We start from the raw sequence: 22,127 nt of genomic DNA on the forward strand, positions 1-22,127 counted from the left end.
GGTTCTTAATCGGAATCGGAATCGTAGGACAATTTTGATTCCGATTTGGAGTAGTACAGTGCACGGTTCGATTCGAATTGAACGGTTTGAATCGAACCTTGATCACCCCTAATTAGAGTAGAAAGTGGTTAACTTATTATATACAATTGAGCTTACCATAGGATTGACAAAGTCATATGACCATAAAAGTTGACTGAAACAAATATGTATTGGAATGCCCATGCATTAATGTGTTTCCCAACTTTTAGCAAAATAATAGTATTGAGGAGAAAGGAAACTAACAACACTAAACTTTTTTTTTTAAATAACTACACTACCTTAACCCTTAATTAAATATGGTATAATGCTTCATTTCACCCTATGATCTAAGTTAGCTAAATCATCAACACACCCTAACAGGTGTTTGGTTGGAGGGAATTTAAATTCCCTTCTCACTTAATTTCACCTAATTTCAAAGGCCACTAAATTCCTTAGGGGGTGTATTCAATCATGACCTTCATAGAGTTCTAAAGACTTTTATGAACTTTAAAAGTTTGGAGGTATTCAATTCAAACTTTTAAAGAGTCTTTAAAAGTCGGGCAGTATTCAATCAAGATTTGTAAAGAGTCTTTAAATGTCGTGTGATATTCGATTAAGACTTTTAAAGATTCTTTAAAAGTCATGTGGTATTCAAAAAGTTATGAACTTTTGTAAACTTTTTAATTTGACTTTTCCTTCTCGAATATAAATAATTGAAATCCAACCATCAACCCCAAGATTTCAAAATTTTCTTTCTTAACAACTTTGACTATTTTCTCTCTCTATTTAATCTATATTTTTTCTCCCTATTTAAACTTTATAAACCTATCTAAATTCAATAAAATTAGTTTTTTCTTCATTATCCTATATTTTCCTCATACCTAAACTCTACTAATTTTTCTCTCTCTCTTAAACTTTACAATCTTCATCTAAAAATTTGAAATAATATTATTTTTACTTCATTATTGCTTGTTTATATTGATTTTTATTTTTTCTATGAATTTTTTATCCCCCTAACTTTCTCTAATTCTCCTAAATACATGAACAAAGTAAAATTTTCTATCGTCAAATTTTAGTATATGCTTCATAATATTCATATAAATATTTATATATTTTGATTTTTTTTCTTTTTATGTTTATATTCGTAATATATATTTTTACTTTTTTTTAACAAGTTACTACGAATAGTGAACTACTGTTCGCAACAACAATTTTGGATTGCAAACAGTAGCACCTTGTTGTTGTTCACAGTCCCAAATTGCTATTGCAAATAATAGTTCTTTGTGTGTTGCCTAGCAATATATCAAGTATAATTATATATATATATATATATATATATATATATATATATATATATATATATATATATATATATATATTATTAATATTAGATTTTTATTTTTTATTTTATGCAACTTGTAATTATATTTTCAAATATTTTATTTGGATCAATTCTTTTATTATAAATTTTATTGTTCAATATTTTTATGAATTTCTAATGAAATAGTTTTTTTGTTTGTTGATGTTTATTAATAATATATATAAGTAATTAGCATATAAGTCTCAACATACTATGGATAAAAATAATAATGTTGGTGTGGGTGAAGAACTATATAATAAGAAGAACTTTATAATATATTATAAATGTTTTGTAAGAAAATTATAAATGATAAGAATCAAAATCATTGAAAGTTTGTAAGGATGTATTCAATTTAGAATTTCAATGACTTTTGTAGACTTTTAAAAATAAAAAGTTGACAAAAGTCTATGAATGTTTTTTATATAGACTATTATAGAGTCTTATAAAGTTTTAAAATGTTTTGAACGACTCTCTGAAAGTCCATCAAAGTTTATTAAAATCCATTATTTTAAAAGTCTTTAAAACTCTACAAAAGTCATGATTGAATAAACCCCGCTACTTTAGTTGGAAGGAATTGCAATTCCTTCATTTTCATGGAATTAAAATCTCATGCCCCCATTGGAATTTTAATTCCATGGATTTTAGGAAGAAAAAAGATAATGATGAGACAAAATTACCCTTCTCTTTTTTAACCTAAAATTAATGCCTGACAACAACAATAAGCATTTTAGAATTTATACTAATTCCCTTTCAATTTCCATGTATACCAAACATTGGAATTGAAATTCCCAGTAATTTTATTCCTGTAAACCAAACACTGGAATTTAAATTCCCACTTTATTCCCAGTAATTCATATCTCATGAAATTGCAATTTCTTTCCCACGTAATTCCCTCACTCTAACCAAACGCCCCGTAACTGTAGGCATAATGCTTGATTTGATGTTACAACTGAAGGCGATAATATGATGATGGAAGGTGTGACTTGCGATTTATCTCTACAGTTATTTTAGAGATGGAGTCCTGTAAGCTTAGGATTAGTCCAATAAAGTCGAAATATATGTCACGAGTCACGAGTTTCGATCGGTCTCAAAACTCTTAGGGGGCGTTTGGTTCAAGGAATGTTAGATTCCTGTGTTTGGTTTAAAACTAAAATATGTAAATAAGACAACAGTAATAAGACAAATTGATAAAAACGTCCAAAGCCCAACATTAATAATAAGACAAGGGGATGTGAGATTACCCTAAGGGGGCGTTTGGTTCAGGTTATATAAGATAACCAAGGTTATATTTGCTTGGTAATATAAGATACCCATGTTTGGTTCAGGTTATGTAACTTTCCCAGGGAATGTCAGATAACCTCCACATTAAGTTTTTAGCTATTGGAAGGGAATGTGAGATACCCTCTAATTTCTTAGGTAATCTCACATTCCCTTGTCTTATTACTAATGTTGAGCTTGGACGTTTTAATTAATTTATCTTATTACTGTTGTCTTATTTACATATCTTAGTTTTAAACCAAACACAGGAATCTAACATTCCCTAAGGATGTGTTTGGAAACCTGGAAAATGAGTTCTGGAAATCATTTTCCAAGTTTCCATTGTTTGGTTGTGCATGAAAAATCAAGTCAACGGAAATCATTTTCCGTTGACTTTGGAAAATAGGCTTGTTTTGGAGGAAAATGACTTCCCCTTTTTTGGGGGGAAGTCATTTTCCAACTTTTACACCAATATCACACCACCACCAACATCATCAACACCATACCACCACAACCCCACTACCACCATCACCACCACTACTGCCGCCGCCACCACCACTATACCACCGCAACCACCGCCACCACACCACCACCATCACACCACCACCACTACCACCACCAACACCATACCACCGCAACCACTACCACCACCAACACCATACTACCACCACCACCATACCACCGCAACCATCGTCGTCGCCGCCACTAACACCGCCACCACACCACCACTACCACCACCACCGCCACCACCACCACCACCATACCACCGCAACCACCGTCGCCGCCACCACCACCACTACCACCGCCGCTACCACCACCACCACTACCACCGCCGCCGCCGCCGCCGCCGCCGCCGCCACCACCATACCACTGCAACCACCGTCACCGCCACCACCACCACCACCACTATACCACCACCGCCACCACCACCACCATACCACCGCAACCACCGCCACCACCATCACACCGCCGCCACCGCCACCGCCACCACCATCACACCACCGTCGCCGCCGCCACCACCACCATACCACCACAACCACCATCGCTGCCACCACCATACCACCGCTGCTGATAAGTGCATTTATGTCCATATTTTTACCCCTTGTATAGACATATTTTGAGTGACAAACACTTTGATTTTATGCAAAGAAGTGCCTTAATTCCTTTGTTTATATCTTTTGATGCATAAATTGTAGAATGCAGGCAATTATGGAGGTGGATGCAACACTTTGAGGTATTTTGGATGAATTTGGAGTCAATGAGAGCCAAATATCAAGCTATGGAGGTGGATGCAACACTTCCAAAGGAGTCTAGGGTGGTTCTTTCAATGGTCTTGGTCATGTGGGCAAACCAAAGCAAAAGAGAAGCAAGCGACCATGCAATTGCAATTCCCGACCTGCACGTCGACGTCATGGTTTTTGGACCATATCTCAAGCTAAAAACATCCAAATTACATGATTCTTGTTCCATTGAAAAGACGACTCAAAGGACTACAACTCATATTCAGACATCAAAGCCTAAAAAGGAAGCCACAGTGGTCAAAATAATCCATGAAGTTGAAGTTCCGAACTTACAGATTTCACCCAAAACTGACTACTGTTTGGTAATTTGACCATATCTCGGCCTAGGAATGTCCAAATGCAGTGATTCTTGCGCCATTTGAAAGAAGACTCGAAGGGCTACAAATTTTATGAAGACATCAAAGCCTAATTCTGAGCATAAAGTGGTCAAAATAAGCCTACAAGTTGGAGTTGCGTTGGAGAGAAGCACTCGACGCGTCGAATCTAGGCAATGAGATCGCGTTTTGCGTTCTGTAAATGCTCGACGCGTCGAGAATTACGCTCGACGCGTCGAGCCCCCCGTCTCAGCTCAATTTTAGCTGAGTTTTCACTCATTTTTACTCGGTTTTGAACCCCATTCGAACTCTAACTATTTTCTACTCTTTCTTTTCATATTTTAGTGTTAGATTAGGTGTAGATTTAGTTTCTTTATCATATTTCAAGCTTGTATTCAAGGATTCAACACTTGGATTCCAAGATTTACAATCCATTTCTTAGTGAAGTTTTCTTCTCCCTTTTATCTCTTTATCTTGCAATGTTTATGCTTTACATTTATGTTTTTGTGTTCTTTATGCTTTTGAATCATGAGTAGTTAGTTTATGGACTTGAGTTAGGGTTGTATTATCTATCGTGATGCTTGATTTGTGATTATTGCAAAAAGGGGAAGAACTCTAACCTAGGGTTCTTGAGTTTATGAAGGATTTGTGTTTGTATATTGTCAATGTTTGGTGTACAACATTCATTGGCATGTTTTGGAGGATTCTTGGCCTCAATGAGAGTTGGGTCAAGATTCCAAGCCATTCCTTGCATAAACCCGATTTTTCCTATGAAAATGGGGGAAATTGGGGGTTTTAGATGCTTTGTGTTCTTGAAGAACTTGGAGTTGATTCACCACGAGAGTGGGCAATTCCTTGTTCTAATCCTTGTTAATTTGCTCACGTGAGTGACTTATAGACTAGGATTCCTACGTGCATCCCCTCTATTCCTTGGTTGTGTGATTTTCCCCAATCCTTAGGTTGTGCTATGCATCTAGATGATAATGCTCCCTAGCTTGAGTCCTATTTCTTTATTTTGTGTTTATCTTTGTGTATATGTGTTAGTCTTACCATTTCCTTAAACTTGTAGTTTGCTTAGCATCTTGTTGATTTCCTTATGCTAGTGCCTAGTCGCTTGTGATTGCGTATTACGTGTCATAAATCCCAATCCCCTGAGGACGACATTACACACCCGAGCTCATATCTTATTTTTGCCACACATCAAAAATTGGCGCCGTTGCCGGGGATTGGCAATTTGGTGGTTCTATGTGATTGCTTGTTTTACTAGCATTGGAGTTTAGGGAATCTTAGGAGACTAAGCTTTTTCTTTCTTTTTGTTTGTTTTTATTGTTCAAAGAGCTAATTGTTTTACCTTGTTTGAGTTTCGGTTGAAAGATCCATACTTTGTGCATACACTCTAGATTCAAAAGGGGGAGCTTTTACCACTCAATCAAGAACTTTCACCATGGATGAGTTTGCATTCCAAGGAGGATATTATGATTCTCAATCTTATGGGGGTAACCAACATGATGGATATGAAGATCCTTGCACCACTCAACCCCCACCTCCTAACCATTACTATGATGCTTAATCTCAATATTTTTGTCCACCACAATTCCACCCCCAAAACTCATTGTAACACCCCTGATTTTCAAGACATTTAAAACTTAATAATAAAGGTAATATCTCATTAAATCCCAGAGTGTAACATAAGTGTGCGGGGTGCTATGCCACACCTGGGCTAGAGAACCCAGGTGCACAGGCTATCTAACTACTATCCTCTGAAATATAAATGCATAACATGGCACGCAGGCCGAAAGGGAAACTATACTACTTCTACGCTCTAGTTCTAGCGCGCTCCAGTGCTCTAATCCTCTGTGTCTGAAAGCCAAATATATCTGTTCAGCGAGAGATGCTGGTAACCCACACCAACGCGTTGAAATACCATACATATAGAGATATATATAGATATACGAAAATCATTGTGAGCATGAAAATATATCCTACGAACTCTAGCTTTTAAAACCGGGAATGACTCGACAGATAAGGTCAGACGCAAGCAATAGTTATAACAGTCATATGCAGTTCATAATAGATAAGGCAGATAAGACAAGGCATAAACAATGATCACCACCCATCATACACAATCCCCAACATAAATCCCATAGTCACATTTCTCCAAGGCACTCATAATCACAGCTCATCCATATCCCAACACATAGCACACTTTGTTGGCGCCACAGGACCAATCGCATGCCCATACATGAGGGTCAGCGCATATAGCTCTGACACGGCCCCGCAGCACCCTGCCCCGTATCGCAACACGGAGGGGTCGATCGCAACCGACCGATGAACCGCAGCTCATCATAATGTTTGATCGCAACCAAACAGTGGACCGCAGCCCAAGAGAGTGTGTCATCTGACTGTAGCCAGGAATTCCCATCTGACTACAGCCAGCCTCTGAACCGCAGCTCAGGAAAATGTCATCTGATTGCAGCCAGGAATTCCCATCTGACTACAACCAGCTTCTGGACCGCAGCCCAGGATACCGTCATCCGACTGCAGCCAGGAATTCCCATCTGACTGTAGCCGGCTTCTGAACCGCAGCTCAGGATAACCAATCCGATCGCAACCGAATTGGGGCGACACGCACACATAACACATAGCAAGCACATGCAACCCACATTACACATTGGGAAGGGGGATAAAGCGTATAACAAACCTATGCGTGATCCATCACACACTAAGGATAGTCCTAAGGGGTTCATACTTCTTTCACCTAGGTCAACGGGATACCAATTCAACTAGCATACAATATAATAGACTCATAAACCTACGAACGGTACCCGAAACATCAAACTAGACATAGGCACGACAAACGGGGTCCGTTGGGACACCACGGGGATCGGGGAAACATCAAACGGGGAAGCCGGGGTCCCGAGGGGGGAAATATTCCAGCGGGTAGCCGGTGGGTGGGGGTCCACCCGCCGGCTGCCCGCCGGACAATACTGTTCCGGGCAGCGGGTCGCCGGCGGGCAGCTGCCCGCCCGCCTGCTGCCCGCTGCCGGAACAGTGTTCTCGGCCGTGGGTAGGTGGCGGGTCCCCTACCCCCCACTGACTCTTTCATCAAGTTTTCGTCCCGGGAACCGTTGTGGAACCCGAAACCATGCTTAGACACTTTACAACGCAATTAACGACAACACATAGACAATTAACGGATCAAAAACGAGAAACGAGCGGCACATAACCTATCATGCTTTTCTAAACATAATCAACACCCAAACATGCGATTTCCCCACCCGATAACCCAAGAATAATAACATACGATACAACCTAGGGTTCTAATTACTTTTATATCAACAAGAACACGATTCACCTTCTAATTGCAAGATTCGGTAAGAATAACACATAAACATCAGGGATGCCAATTAATCATCAAGAATATCATAATCATCAAGAACAACACATAATCATCAAGGATCCCGAGTTAATCATCAAGAATATCATCATCATCAAGAAACTCCCAATTATCAAGATTATCAAGATTCCCCATGGAATCGTCAAATCAACATCAATAATAATTACCATAATTTCGCCATTCACAATAATATGGGGGAAACCCTAAGGGGGAATCATAGCTATGAAAATAGGTTTTGTTGAGACATGGGTTACCTCTTAGCCTTAATTAATTCCTTGGCTATGAAGGATCTTTCTTTACGCTTTCTTGCTTTCTTGATTTCTCCTAAGGGAATTCTTGGAGCTCTCCTGGGGTGATGGGGCGTCTAGGCGTGTGGGGGGTTCCGGGTGTCTCCTAAGTTCCCTATTTATATATTTAAGATTCCTAATTAGGGCCTGAATGGTATGGGTTTACTAACTCTATTCCTTATAGGACTCAGGGACTTGCTTTAGGGATAAGGGTCCATATTAATTAAAGCGGATCCTAATCGCAATCTGAATAGTAAAAGGTTTACTACCTTTATTCCTAATAGGCTTAAGCCTCTAATTTAGGCAAGGGTCCACGGTTCACGGTGGACCCTAATAATTAATTAAAGGGGAACTTAACATAATTAATCATATTTAATTATTATTAGCGGGGTTAATTAAATAATAAATCCAGGATTAAAGGCCGTAACACGGGGTGTTACACTCTCCCCCCCTTACAAGGGGCTTCGTCCCCGAAGCCCGGTGTCATAGTCCACCCTTTCACCCCTAGACATCCCATAGTTTGGCCTCCTGGGTAGGAGTGTGGCCCTACGTTTGTCTTAGTTTGGGGTAGGCTGTACTTTTGGTGGCGTGGTGATAGAGAAGTTATGGGTGTACCTCGGTTTCCTGCGCTGGAACAGGGCGCCCCACGAGTGCCCAAGGCGGCCTCGATTGCTGCCACCCTCTGATCGAGTGCGCGTGTGGTGCGAATCAAGGATGAGAACCCTTCTTCCGTGATTTGGTTTTGCCGGTTGAGCTGTGCGAGAATGCGCTCATTGACCGAGCTCTCGCTTGGATCTCTCGAGTCCCTTCCGGATCGTGGTTGCACTGTCGGGTCGGGCCCGTCATCCTCCTCCTGTTCCTCATTCTCTTCCGTGCCTCCGCAATCTTGCATGGCCCGCTTGAGCTTTTTGTTGGAGATGTCCAACCGATTAACCAATTCCCTACGTTCCTCCTCGGGTTTTTGGCAAATTTCTTCGAGGGTGAGATAGTGTCCTCCCTCGGTGTAGTAGATGTCGTTGCGGCGGAGGTTTTGGGCATTAAAAACCATGCCATTGGCGGTCTTGACTTCGGTGTGGCTTAGGTCTACCCCCTTCTTCTCCATGATCCAACTTAGGATCATCCCGTAAGGTAGGCTAAGCCGGTTGCTTGCTTTGCAGAACTCTATGTGCTTTAACATGAGTGCCGGCAGGTTGAACTTGATTTTATGTTTTAGGAGATACGCAAAGGCGCACTCCAAGCTCCCTACATCCTTGCTCTTGTTATTGGTGGGCAAGAGGCTATCGGTTATAATCATAACTAGTATCTTTTGCTCCGCCGATAGCCACTTTCGGTTGGGTCGAGTAGCCGAGGTGAATCCGTCCTCTTTCCCGAGTAAGTACCCGAGATAGTCCTTGTATCCCGTAGTTTGGGTGTCAATCCACCCTTACCGGTCATAGTCGGACACACCCGTGGTGGTCAATTTCAAGAGCTTGGCCAAGCGGCCTTCGGAAAGCACAATTTCCTTGCCGCAGACTTTGGTGGTGATTTCTACCTTGTCACCTCGTTTGGTGGCCACAAGGTGTCGGTAGAACTCCTTCACCAATTCGGGGTACGTGTCCCCTTTGATGGTGAGATATGTATCTAAAAGTCCTTGGTATTTAAGCATATTAACCAATTCCGGAGAGAATTGGTCGGGTTCAAGTGCTTTACCTCCGATCACGGTGTAATCGGCATTGTTCCACTCCGGGGTGCGGATTCCGAAGGGTTTCTTTGGCATTGTGATGCTCGTTTGATGGTGGTGTTGCCGGCGGCTTTTCCGGCGAGGTGTACGGTTTTCCGGCGGGATCTCCGGCGAGGCGGCGGCGGGATTTCGGCGTGTTCTTCGCTTGCGAGGTCGACGCCGGTGAGGTGGGGTCCGGCTTTTAGTGCGGCGGGGTGCGGTGGTGCGGTGGGTTCGGCTGGGCAGCGGGTTGCAGCCGGGCGGCGTTCGAGTGGGCGGCGGGTGGTCTCGGTCTTGGACGGCGGCGAGGTGGGCGAGGTTGCCGGGGAGTTGCCGGGCGGTGGCGGCGTCCGATTGGTGATGGTGGAAGGTGGTTGTGGGTGGCTGCTATGGTGGGGCTGTGGGGTACGCGGGGGTGTGGGGGAAGAGAGAGAGGGAGAAGAAGAAGAAGAAGAAGAAGAAGATAGAAGAAGGGTTTTTGATTTGGGGATTTTGTGGGTTTAAGGGTTTTGGAGGGGTTTATTAAGGGGGTGTTCCCTTGTGGTTTCAAGAAACATCCATGGCTTAGTGGTTAAAGCTTTAACTTGTAATTAAGAGGTCTAAGGTTCCATTCCCAATGGTAGCATTAGTTATTCCTTGATGGGGCGAATTTTTGTCCTTTTCCTTGTTTCGTCTTTTAGTGAGGAAGGGTTGGGTGGATGGCATAACTTGTGTTTTACTCTCGTAGTGGAATTGGAATTTGAACGGAAAGGAGTCTTTATTCATAATACTTTCTAAGTAGCTAAGCTAAGTAAACATATTGCTCCCGAAGTAATTTAAACTAAATAAGTGGCCGATACGATATAGGGAATGATTACACGGGGTGATGGTTCATCCTAGACAGAATTCGCTTCCGGGATTTCCTTCGGCGGGGTCCGTATGGTCCTCGTCTTCGGGGTTTGGGTTTTCCCCTTCCAGGTCTTCTCCGTTTCCGAGGTCGGCTTGCGTTTGGCTCATGACGAATACCTTCCCGGGGGCGCCGTAACTCCTTTGATGGTTGGTGCCCCCGTGTTGACCCACGGTGGTGGGGCGTGGTCTTTGGGGTTGAGTGCACTGGAAGGCCTTGTGTCCTTCCTCTCCGCAATTGAAGCATCGCCAGGGGTTGCCCGCGCAATCCTTGCCTCTGTGGCTTTTGTTGCATCTCGGGCAAGGGAAGCCTCTTGGATTGGCTTCGTTGTTTCCCAGGGGCGGTCTTTGGTTGGTCGGGTTGTTCGACCTTGTGCCGATGTCGTTTCTCGTTCTTTTCATCGGCGGTGCCCCACTTCCAGTGTTTCTTCTTCGTATTTGTTCCTGAACTCCGCGTTGGAGTAGTTGGATTCGATAGAGATTCGCAGCACTGGAGTAAGCCTCGTGGAGGGTTCGAGGTCTGCTTACCACTAGCGCCTTTCGAGCTTCGAAGTTGAGGCCTGACACGAATCTCTCTATCTTGGTTACTTCGGTGGGGACTAGCTCTGGCGCGATGCGTGCCAGCTCTAGGAATCGCTTATGGTATTCCATGACGGTGGTCGTTCCTTGTTTTAGATGAAGGAATTCTTCGTACATGGATGCTTTTACGTGGGTTGGATAGAATCTCTCTCGTAGTTGTGTCTTGAGGTCCTCCTAATTGAACCCCGGTTCTTGTTGATAGGTGGGTCCCTCGTGGATCCACCAGAGGTCGGCCTCGTGCCCGAAGTAGAACGAGGCTATCTCTACGCGGCGTTCCTCTGGGCATTCCACTACTCCAAAAATCTTATCAAGCGTTCGGATCCATTCTTCTAGGACTGCGGGATCCTCTTCTCCCGAAAACGTGGGTGGTCGGTGATTTGAGACTTGTCGGGCGACGTCCGAGTTTGCGTTTGATGGAGACGGTGGGGGCCTGTTGTTGCGAAGGGTCGCGTCACTTAGTGCCTGTGCGACCTGTGTTAGTTGCTGTAGAGTTTGGGTTAAGGGGTCATTAGTGGCGGGTTCCGGAGTCCTTGATTGCCTTCTGTTCGGTGCCATGCTATCGTCTTTCTGGTCAGTGTTTATAAGAATGTCAAGTTAGAGTTCGATGCACTTCTGGTGAAGTGATAAGTGGGGAAGGGTTTTAGAATGGGGAAGGGCAACGTGTAGGGAAGTTATGTGTAGGTCTCACAATCTCACCGCGCGTCCTAAGATTCCTGAGCCCTATGTTCCTAGGTACTTAGAGTTCAAGCCTAACGTCCTAAAGTCCGGTCTTAAGAGTCTTTTCCTAGGGTCAAACTTAGGCTCTGATACCAACTGTAACACCCCTGATTTTCAAGACATTTAAAACTTAATAATAAAGGTAATATCTCATTAAATCCCAGAGTGTAACATAAGTGTGCGGGGTGCTATGCCACACCTGGGCTAGAGAACCCAGGTGCACAGGCTATCTAACTACTATCCTCTGAAATATAAATGCATAACATGGCACGCAGGCCGAAAGGGAAACTATACTACTTCTACGCTCCAGTTCTAGCGCGCTCCAGTGCTCTAATCCTCTGTGTCTGAAAGCCAAATATATCTGTTCAGCGAGAGATGCTGGTAACCCGCACCAACGCGTTGAAATACCATACATATAGAGATATATATAGATATACGAAAATCATTGTGAGCATGAAAATATATCCTACGAACTCTAGCTTTTAAAACCGGGAATGACTCGACAGATAAGGTCAGACGCAAGCAATAGTTATAACAGTCATATGCAGTTCATAATAGATAAGGCAGATAAGACAAGGCATAAACAATGATCACCACCCATCATACACAATCCCCAACATAAATCCCATAGTCACATTTCTCCAAGGCACTCATAATCACAGCTCATCCATATCCCAACACATAGCACACTTTGTTGGCGCCACAGGACCAATCGCATGCCCATACATGAGGGTCAGCGCATATAGCTCTGACACGGCCCCGCAGCACCCTGCCCCGTATCGCAACACGGAGGGGTCGATCGCAACCGACCGATGAACCGCAGCTCATCATAATGTTTGATCGCAACCAAACAGTGGACCGCAGCCCAAGAGAGTGTGTCATCTGACTGTAGCCAGGAATTCCCATCTGACTACAGCCAGCCTCTGAACCGCAGCTCAGGAAAATGTCATCTGATTGCAGCCAGGAATTCCCATCTGACTACAACCAGCTTCTGGACCGCAGCCCAGGATACCGTCATCCGACTGCAGCCAGGAATTCCCATCTGACTGTAGCCGGCTTCTGAACCGCAGCTCAGGATAACCAATCCGATCGCAACCGAATTGGGGCGACACGCACACATAACACAGAGCAAGCACATGCAACCCACATTACACATTGGGAAGGGGGATAAAGCGTATAACAAACCTATGCGTGATCCATCACATACTAAGGATAGTCCTAAGGGGTTCATACTTCTTTCACCTAGGTCAACGGGATACCAATTCAACTAGCATACAATATAATAGACTCATAAACCTACGAACGGTACCCGAAACATCAAACTAGACATAGGCACGACAAACGGGGTCCGTTGGGACACCACGGGGATCGGGGAAGCCGGGGTCCCGAGGGGGGAAATATTCCAGCGGGTAGCCGGTGGGTGGGGGTCCACCCGCCGGCTGCCCGCCGGACAATACTGTTCCGGGCAGCGGGTCGCCGGCGGGCAGCTGCCCGCCCGCCTGCTGCCCGCTGCCGGAACAGTGTTCTCGGCCGTGGGTAGGTGGCGGGTCCCCTACCCCCCACTGACTCTTTCATCAAGTTTTCGTCCCGGGAACCGTTGTGGAACCCGAAACCATGCTTAGACACTTTACAACGCAATTAACGACAACACATAGACAATTAACGGATCAAAAACAAGAAACGAGCGGCACATAACCTATCATGCTTTTCTAAACATAATCAACACCCAAACATGCGATTTCCCCACCCGATAACCCAAGAATAATAACATACGATACAACCTAGGGTTCTAATTACTTTTATATCAACAAGAACACGATTCACCTTCTAATTGCAAGATTCGGTAAGAATAACACATAAACATCAAGGATGCCAATTAATCATCAAGAATATCATAATCATCAAGAACAACACATAATCATCAAGGATCCCGAGTTAATCATCAAGAATATCATCATCATCAAGAAACTTCCAATTATCAAGATTATCAAGATTCCCCATGGAATCGTCAAATCAACATCAATAATAATTACCATAATTTCGCCATTCACAATAATATGGGGGAAACCCTAAGGGGGAATCATAGCTATGAAAATAGGTTTTGTTGAGACATGGGTTACCTCTTAGCCTTAATTAATTCCTTGGCTATGAAGGATCTTTCTTTACGCTTTCTTGCTTTCTTGATTTCTCCTAAGGGAATTCTTGGAGCTCTCCTGGGGTGATGGGGCGTCTAGGCGTGTGGGGGGTTCCGGGTGTCTCCTAAGTTCCCTATTTATATATTTAAGATTCCTAATTAGGGCCTGAATGGTATGGGTTTACTAACTCTATTCCTTATAGGACTCAGGGACTTGCTTTAGGGATAAGGGTCCATATTAATTAAAGCGGATCCTAATCGCAATCTGAATAGTAAAAGGTTTACTACCTTTATTCCTAATAGGCTTAAGCCTCTAATTTAGGCAAGGGTCCACGGTTCACGGTGGACCCTAATAATTAATTAAAGGGGAACTTAACATAATTAATCATATTTAATTATTATTAGCGGGGTTAATTAAATAATAAATCCAGGATTAAAGGCCGTAACACGGGGTGTTACACTCATACTCTCAATACACTCCAAACTTCCAAAATCCTTACCCACCACAATCCTACCAAGACCTACCTTGTCATTCCCAACCTCCATACCATAATCCATATCCTCAACAATACCAAGATCCCCAATATGCTTTTAATGATCAATACCCTCAATGTTCACAAGACTACAATCCACCTCAACATCCTTTCCCACCACAAGATTACTCTCCAAATCCATACCCTTCACACATTCATTACACACCATACCCCCAAGACATTCAACCCCCATATGATCATCACACCCATTCACCAAGTGTTGGAAAGTATGAATTAGATGAGGAGACCTTAGCATTGGCTAGGCGTTGGGGAGTCACTATTGTACCCGATGTTGACATTGAGGATGAAGGATATCCCATGAGACCAAGTGAGAAAGAATATGTCAATAATCAATGGGAACTTCAAGAGCCACTCCACCAAGAACCTCAACAAGAATGTCAACCATTTGATCAAGATCCGGAGATGAAGTTTATGATGGCCAACATGCTTAAGCAAATGAATGAGCAACAAGTTCTACTAGACAACATGATGGCTCAAATACAAGGTTTGACAACTCAAGAACCCGTTCAAGAATTGTCGTCCAATGTAGATGTTCTACAAGAGTTGCTCTTGCCAAATGAAGGTCATGTGGTTGAAGAAAATAAAAAGCGAGGTGAGGACATTGATGGTGAAGATGAAGATGATGAGGTCTATGATGAATGCATTGAGATGGAGACACCAAGTTTGGGAGAAAGTGTAGAGTTGCAAGATAATGGTGATAAGGAGCAACTTGAGAATGAGTCAATGGAAGAAGTGCTAAAGAATGAAGAAGTTGATGAAATGTGTGGCACAAAAAAGGAATGCCCTCTATTGGATGACACTCCCTTGGGTGAGAACTTTAGAATAACTTGGGAACCATGAGGTGTCAATGTTTATGAAAGTGGAGGTCCTCATTGTCCTATATTCATATCCAAGATTTCTAACTTCCTATTGGTGCATGACAAAGACCCAAGGTTTCCATTACTTGCTCAAGAAAATGAAAACCAAGAAGAAGAAAAATGTGGATATCAAGAAAATAATGAATCTCATGGCTACTATCTTGATCCAAAGTTTAGGAAGAAATCCTTGATTGATTTATGGATCAAGAATGGATTTGAGGAAAGAGGCATGAAACTTGGAATGAAGAATAAGGGAATTCTAGCAATGGGAGTGGTGAACTTGATCTTAAAAGAACTTATTGATAGCCACCACTTGAAGTGTTATTTGGAAGAAAAGGTTGAAGAAAAAGAAAAAGAGATGATGATTGAAGAAGAGAGCATATTCTTGGAAGTGGATCATTGCAATTTCTTTGAGGAGAATATGCTACTTTTGAGCTTAAAGGAGTTCCTTAATGCCCGGCATTTAAGGATATTCATTGAAGATAAAGTGGATGGAGAAAAAGAACTCATCTTCATCCAATCATGCATGGATAGTTCTTTGAGAGGTTGAGTCGAGCTAGCGACGTTAAACTTAGCGCTTCATGGGAGGCACCCCATGTTATCTTTCATTTTATTGCACTTTACTTTCTTCTTTATTTTTCTTTACACTTTTATTTTTGATAAATCATGCTCTCACTTGTGCTTATTGTGCTACCATTTCTCCCTTGTGCTTTATTTTCTTTTACATCGAGGACGATGTAATTTCTAAGTGTGGGGGGTGGACAAAATATTGGAAAATTTTGAAATTTTGAAACTTTTTGAAACCTTGCTTGGATGAGTCATTGTGCATAATGTTGGGTAAATTTCTCATCTTTGCTTGAAGTTGTGATCACTCCCTCTTTGTTGGTTTGTGGTTTGATTTGGTGGTGCTTGTTGCGATGCAATTTGTGATTGATGATTTGAGGTATAACACATGATTGATCTATTCTCTTGCCAATTGTCTTGTTAACCACTTGATAAATGAATAAATTCTTGATCTTGTGTGTTATGCTTTGCTAGTGAAGGCTTATGTGAGATTCCGGTCATGGTTGTTTTGCTAGAACTTGCCTCATTATTCTCCAAGTGAAGTCTAAGATTTGCATGTTTAGAAATGATTTAGGCCATTTTTGTTTAGCCCGAGCCTTTCAGGCCTACCATTTACACATGTGTTTACCACTAGTTGTCCCCGTTGAGCCTTTTGTGTTTGTTTAATAAGTGCTAAGCACTTGTCCCTTCATTGTGATTGTTTTTCCTTGTGTTAACCCTCATCATTTAACCCTTAACCCCTAGCCAAAATATTTCCCTCCACCCTTGAGAGAATAGAGCATTTATTCTTTTTCTTTGAAGAGATCTTTATTGGAGCTTGTTTTGTTAGCAATCATCTTGATAATTTTGTCTAAGTGTGGGGGTATTGGTTCATGGAATAAGTTTGTTTATTGTTTTGCAATGAAAGAAAAGAAAAGAAAAAAAAAAGAATGATGAGAAAATTGAGAAAAAAGTCATGAAAAAGAGATGAAATGAGAAAAATGAAAAGAAAAGAAGAAGAATAAAAGTTTGAAGTTTGTTTTGAGAGTTGTACTCAACCCCCACCATTTTAGAGGTTTGTTTTGTACGTCCTTTAAGTCTTGTTTGCTCCTTAGTTCATAAATGTCATATCTCTTCTAGCCTCAATTGTGAATAAATGTGAAGTTCTCTCCTTTGTTTATTTCCATACCCCTTCTTTGTTAACCTTTTACCCTTAGCCCCATTACAAGCCAAATAAAGACCTATTTGATCTTAGCATGCAATCTTAGAGTTGAACTAGTGGGAGTATGAAGGGCAAGCCTATGGAATCTCATTCAAAGCCAAGTTTTGCATAATCTCAACTTAGCATTTGTGCACACTTGATCATCACACACCTTAAACAATTTTGGTGCTTGGTTATTGGCTTGAGAATGGAACTTGTGTGGGATGCTAAAATGATTCTTGAAAGAAGTTGTGTTGTAGCAAGTCGGTTTGTGGATTGATAAGTTGTGCAAATTGGGAGTGTAATCAATTTCATTGCTTGGATGGTAATTTGTCTTGTCTTTGCTTGAGGACAAGCAAATGTTTAAGTGTGGGGGAGTTGATAAGTGCATTTATGTCCATATTTTTACCCCTTGTATAGACATATTTTGAGTGACAAACACTTCGATTTTATGCAAAGAAGTGCCTTAATTCCTTTGTTTATATCTTTTGATGCATAAATTGTAGAGTGCAGGCAATTGTGGAGGTGGATGCAACACTTTGAGGTATTTTGGATGAATTTGGAGTCAATGAGAGCCAAATATCAAGCTATGGAGGTGGATGCAACACTTCCAAAGGAGTCTAGGGTGGTTCTTTCAATGGTCTTGGTCATGTGGGCAAACCAAAGCAAAAGAGAAGCAAGCGACCATGCAATTGCAATTCCCGACCTGCACGTCGACGTCATGGTTTTTGGACCATATCTCAAGCTAAAAACATCCAAATTACATGATTCTTGTCCCATTGCAAAGAAGACTCAAAGGAATACAACTCATATTCAGACATCAAAGCCTAAAAAGGAAGCCACAGTGGTCAAAATCATCCTTGAAGTTGAAGTTCCGAACTTACAGATTTCACCCAAAACTGACTACTGTTTGGTAATTTGACCATATCTCGGCCTAGGAATGTCCAAATGCAGTGATTCTTGCTCCATTTCAAATAAGACTAGAAGGGCTACAAATTTCATGAAGACATCAAAGCCTAATTCTAAGCATAAAGTGGTCAAAATAAGCCTACAAGTTGGAGTTGCGTTGCAGAGAAGCACTCGACGCGTCGAGAATTTTCTCGACGCGTTGAATCTGGGCAGTGAGATCGCGTTTTGCATTCTGTAAATGCTCGACGCGTCGACCACCCCGTCTCTGCTCTATTTTAGCTGAGTTTTCACTCATTTTTACTCGGTTTTGAACCCCATTCGAACCCTAACTATTTTCTACTCTTTCTTTTCATATTTTAGTGTTAGATTAGGTGTAGATTTAGGTTCTTTATCATATTTCAAGCTTGTATTCAAGGATTCAACACTTGGATTCCAAGATTTACCATCCATTTCTTAGTGAAGTTTTCTTCTCCCTTTTATCTCTTTATCTTGCAATGTTTATGCTTTACATTTATGTTTTTGTGTTCTTTATGCTTTTGAATCATGAGTAGTTAGTTTATGGACTTGAGTTAGGGTTGTATTATCTATCGTGATGCTTGATTTGTGATTATTGCAAAAAGGGGAAGAACTCTAACCTAGGGTTCTTGAGTTTATGAAGGATTTGTGTTTGTATATTGTTAATGTTTGGTGTACAACATTCATTGGCATGTTTTGGAGGATTCTTGGCCTCAATGAGAGTTGGGTCAAGATTCCAAGCCACTCCTTGCATAAACCCGATTTTTCCTATGAAAATTGGGGAAATTAGGGGTTTTAGATGCTTTATGTTCTTGAAGAACTTGGAGTTGATTCACCACGAGAGTGGGCAATTCCTTGTTCTAATCCTTATTAATTTGCTCACGTGAGTGACTTATAGACTAGGAATCCTACGTGCATCCCCTCTATTCCTTGGTTGTGTGATTTTCCCCAATCCTTAGGTTGTGCTATGCATCTAGATGATAATGCTCCCTAGCTTGAGTCCTATTTCTTTATTTTGTGTTTATCTTTGTGTATATGTGTTAGTCTTACCATTTCCTTAAACTTGTAGTTTGCTTAGCTTCTTGTTGATTTCCTTATGCTAGTGCCTAGTCGCTTGTGATTGCGTATTACGTGCCATAAATCCCAATCCCCTGAGGACGACATTACACACCCGAGCTCATATCTTATTTTTGCTACACATCAGCTGCCACCACCACCACCATACCACCGCAACCACCGCCACCACCACCACACCACCACCATCACACCGTCGTCGCCGCCACCACCACGACCATACCAACGCAACCGCCACCACCACCACCATACCACCGCCACCACAACATCACCACCACCACTACTGCCACTACCGTCATACCACCACCAATTATTATTATTATTATTATTATTATTATTATTATTATTATTATTATTATTATTATTATTATTATTATATAACAAATAACACCACTACCACTACACCACCACCAACACCATAATATTTTTGATATATTATTGGTTATTTTTTATAACAATTAAAATTATTATTATATTATTATATATTATTATACATGTTATAATATTCTAAATAAAATAATTAAAATGTTTAATTATACAATTCCACTCATTTTCCAGAAAATGAACCAAACACACAAAAACAGTTTTCCAGAATGCAACCAAACACTGGAAAGGAAAATGTTTTCCGGAAAATGACTCATTTTCCAGAAAACATTTTCCAGAAGACATTTTCCTGCTTTCCAAACGAACCCTAAGGTAATCTTTTTTTTTGAAAATTTTCTGCGGTGCTTCATTAGAAAAATGCTGAAATAATGTCTGGTGGGTGAGTATCCCAGTACATAGTATCAGGTTGCTGATAAGCCGTAGTGGCTAAAGCATGAGCTAAATAATTGTCCGATCTAGAAATATAATTAAAAGAACATGAGTGAAAATAAACGGCAATTTGCCTGCAGCTATCAATGGCATAGCCAACGTAAGAGCGAAACGCAGTGGTTGATGATGTAAGGTAGCGTTGTAGTGTCAAACAATCCGTGCAGATCTCAATATTCTGTTCACCTCGATCCTTTAGCCATGATAAAACTTCCTTACACGCCAAAGCCTCAGCCATAAGTGGTGACGTACAGGCCGGTAGCGGCGCGGTTAGTGCCGAGATATAGGCTCCATCTCCATCTAATAAAACGGCCCCTACAGTTGCATTCCCTGTCTCGTGTAGATATCCCGCATCGACCCTGCATCTTCTCACTGGCGGCACAGAGGATCCGGCGGCGTCGGCAGCACCGCGGCCAGCGGTGGGACTCGCCTGGGCAGCGTGGCGGTTTTCTGTCGGCAGCGTAGCAGTGGCAGTGGCAGCCACGGCTGGGCGGGACTGAGTCCATGCGGTCTTGGCTGCCGCTGCGGCTCTGAGTAGGGACCCCGGGCGTGGTAAAAATGCCTCCCAAACTGCACCATTTCGAACTTTCCAAATATTGTATAGAATTGATGCTGCATATAACATTCCATCAGAATCTAAAATATTTAGAAGTTCCCCAAACCAAACATGAAAAATATCCGTGACAATATTGGGGATTGTAAGGTTGGATTGATCCCAAATGTTTCTTGCAAAATCACACAAGACTAATGCATGCATTGTATTCTCATGTGATATCCCACACATAGCACAATATGGGTTCACCTCCACCCTCTTTAAAAGCAAGTTCGTAGTTGTAGGCAAAATATCACAAATAGCTCTCCAGAGGAACATTTTCCACTTTGGTGGAATTTTTAGTCTCCATAAAGCTAACCAATTAGTAAAGGGGTCTTGATTATTCTCATAATCTCCCACCAATTGTCTGTACCCGCTTTTCACAGAATATAATCCTCTCGGGTCCCCGTACCAATACCATGCATCATTATAATCCCGGGATACAGGTACTCTCATAATTCTCTCGACGTCCGTAGGTTGAAATAAATCTGATAAAATTTCATTATCCCATGTACCAGTTTGTTGATCTATTAGCCCCACTACTCTGGCCTCTCGTAACTGTATAGGCATCTCTGTTTGTATCATAGGGTCCTGGTCATCCAGTAACCATGGATGGGTCCATATAGATGTAGTTTCCCCATTCCCAATTCTTCGTCTGACCCCACTACAAATTATGCTCTTTGATGCCATTATACTCCGCCAACAAAAACTGGGATTATTTCCTACCTGCGCATCAAAGAAAGTATCCCTGGGAAAATATCGGCTTTTGTAAACACGAGCTACTAAGGAGTCAGGCTTAGTGAGCATTCGCCATGCCTGTTTCCCCAACATAGCTAGATTAAATGCACGTAGGTCCTTAAAACCCAATCCACCATACTTCTTAGGAACACATAGCTTGTCCCAAGCCTTCCAGTGAACTCGGTTGTCCGTCCCAGAACCCCACCAATATCTATTCATCGTTCTTTCTATAGCCGTGCATACTGATATAGGTAGCAAAAAAACACTCATTGAGAAGGTAGGCATAGATTGTGCCACACTTTTCAACAGTATTTCTTTCCCTGCCTGAGACAATAGCCTTTTATTCCACGACCCAATTCTTTGGCGTATTTTATCCTCAATATATGCAAAAGCTGCCTTTTTATTCCTACCCACAAACGAAGGTAGACCCAAATACTTGCCAAAGTTTGGTGCCTGCTCCACCCCCAAAACTTGGGCCACACTTTCCCTATCCACATTACTCGTATTCCTGCTATAACAAATACTCGACTTGTGGTAGTTAACCACCTGTCCCGATAGATCCTCATATACAGTCAGGCATTTCTTTATCTCATTAGCCTCTTCCACATTAGCCTTAAAGAATAAAAGGCTATCGTCCGCAAAAAAACAAATGAGAAATCTGAGGGGCACCTCTTGCTACCCTACATCCGTGAATTAATCCCGCTCTGTTAGCCTGTTGTAGTAACAACGAGAGTCCCTCTGCACAGATAATAAACAAATATGGGGATAGCGGGTCTCCCTGTCTCAAACCACGCGTGGGTATTATTGGGTCACTCCTTGAGCCATTTATCAGAATACTATAGGAGACTGTGGTCACACATTTCATAATCAAATCAACCCATCTATC

This window comes from Ipomoea nil, unplaced genomic scaffold (genome assembly GCF_001879475.1).
Source record: "Ipomoea nil cultivar Tokyo-kokei standard unplaced genomic scaffold, Asagao_1.1 scaffold0642, whole genome shotgun sequence".
Taxonomy (NCBI): domain Eukaryota; kingdom Viridiplantae; phylum Streptophyta; class Magnoliopsida; order Solanales; family Convolvulaceae; genus Ipomoea; species Ipomoea nil.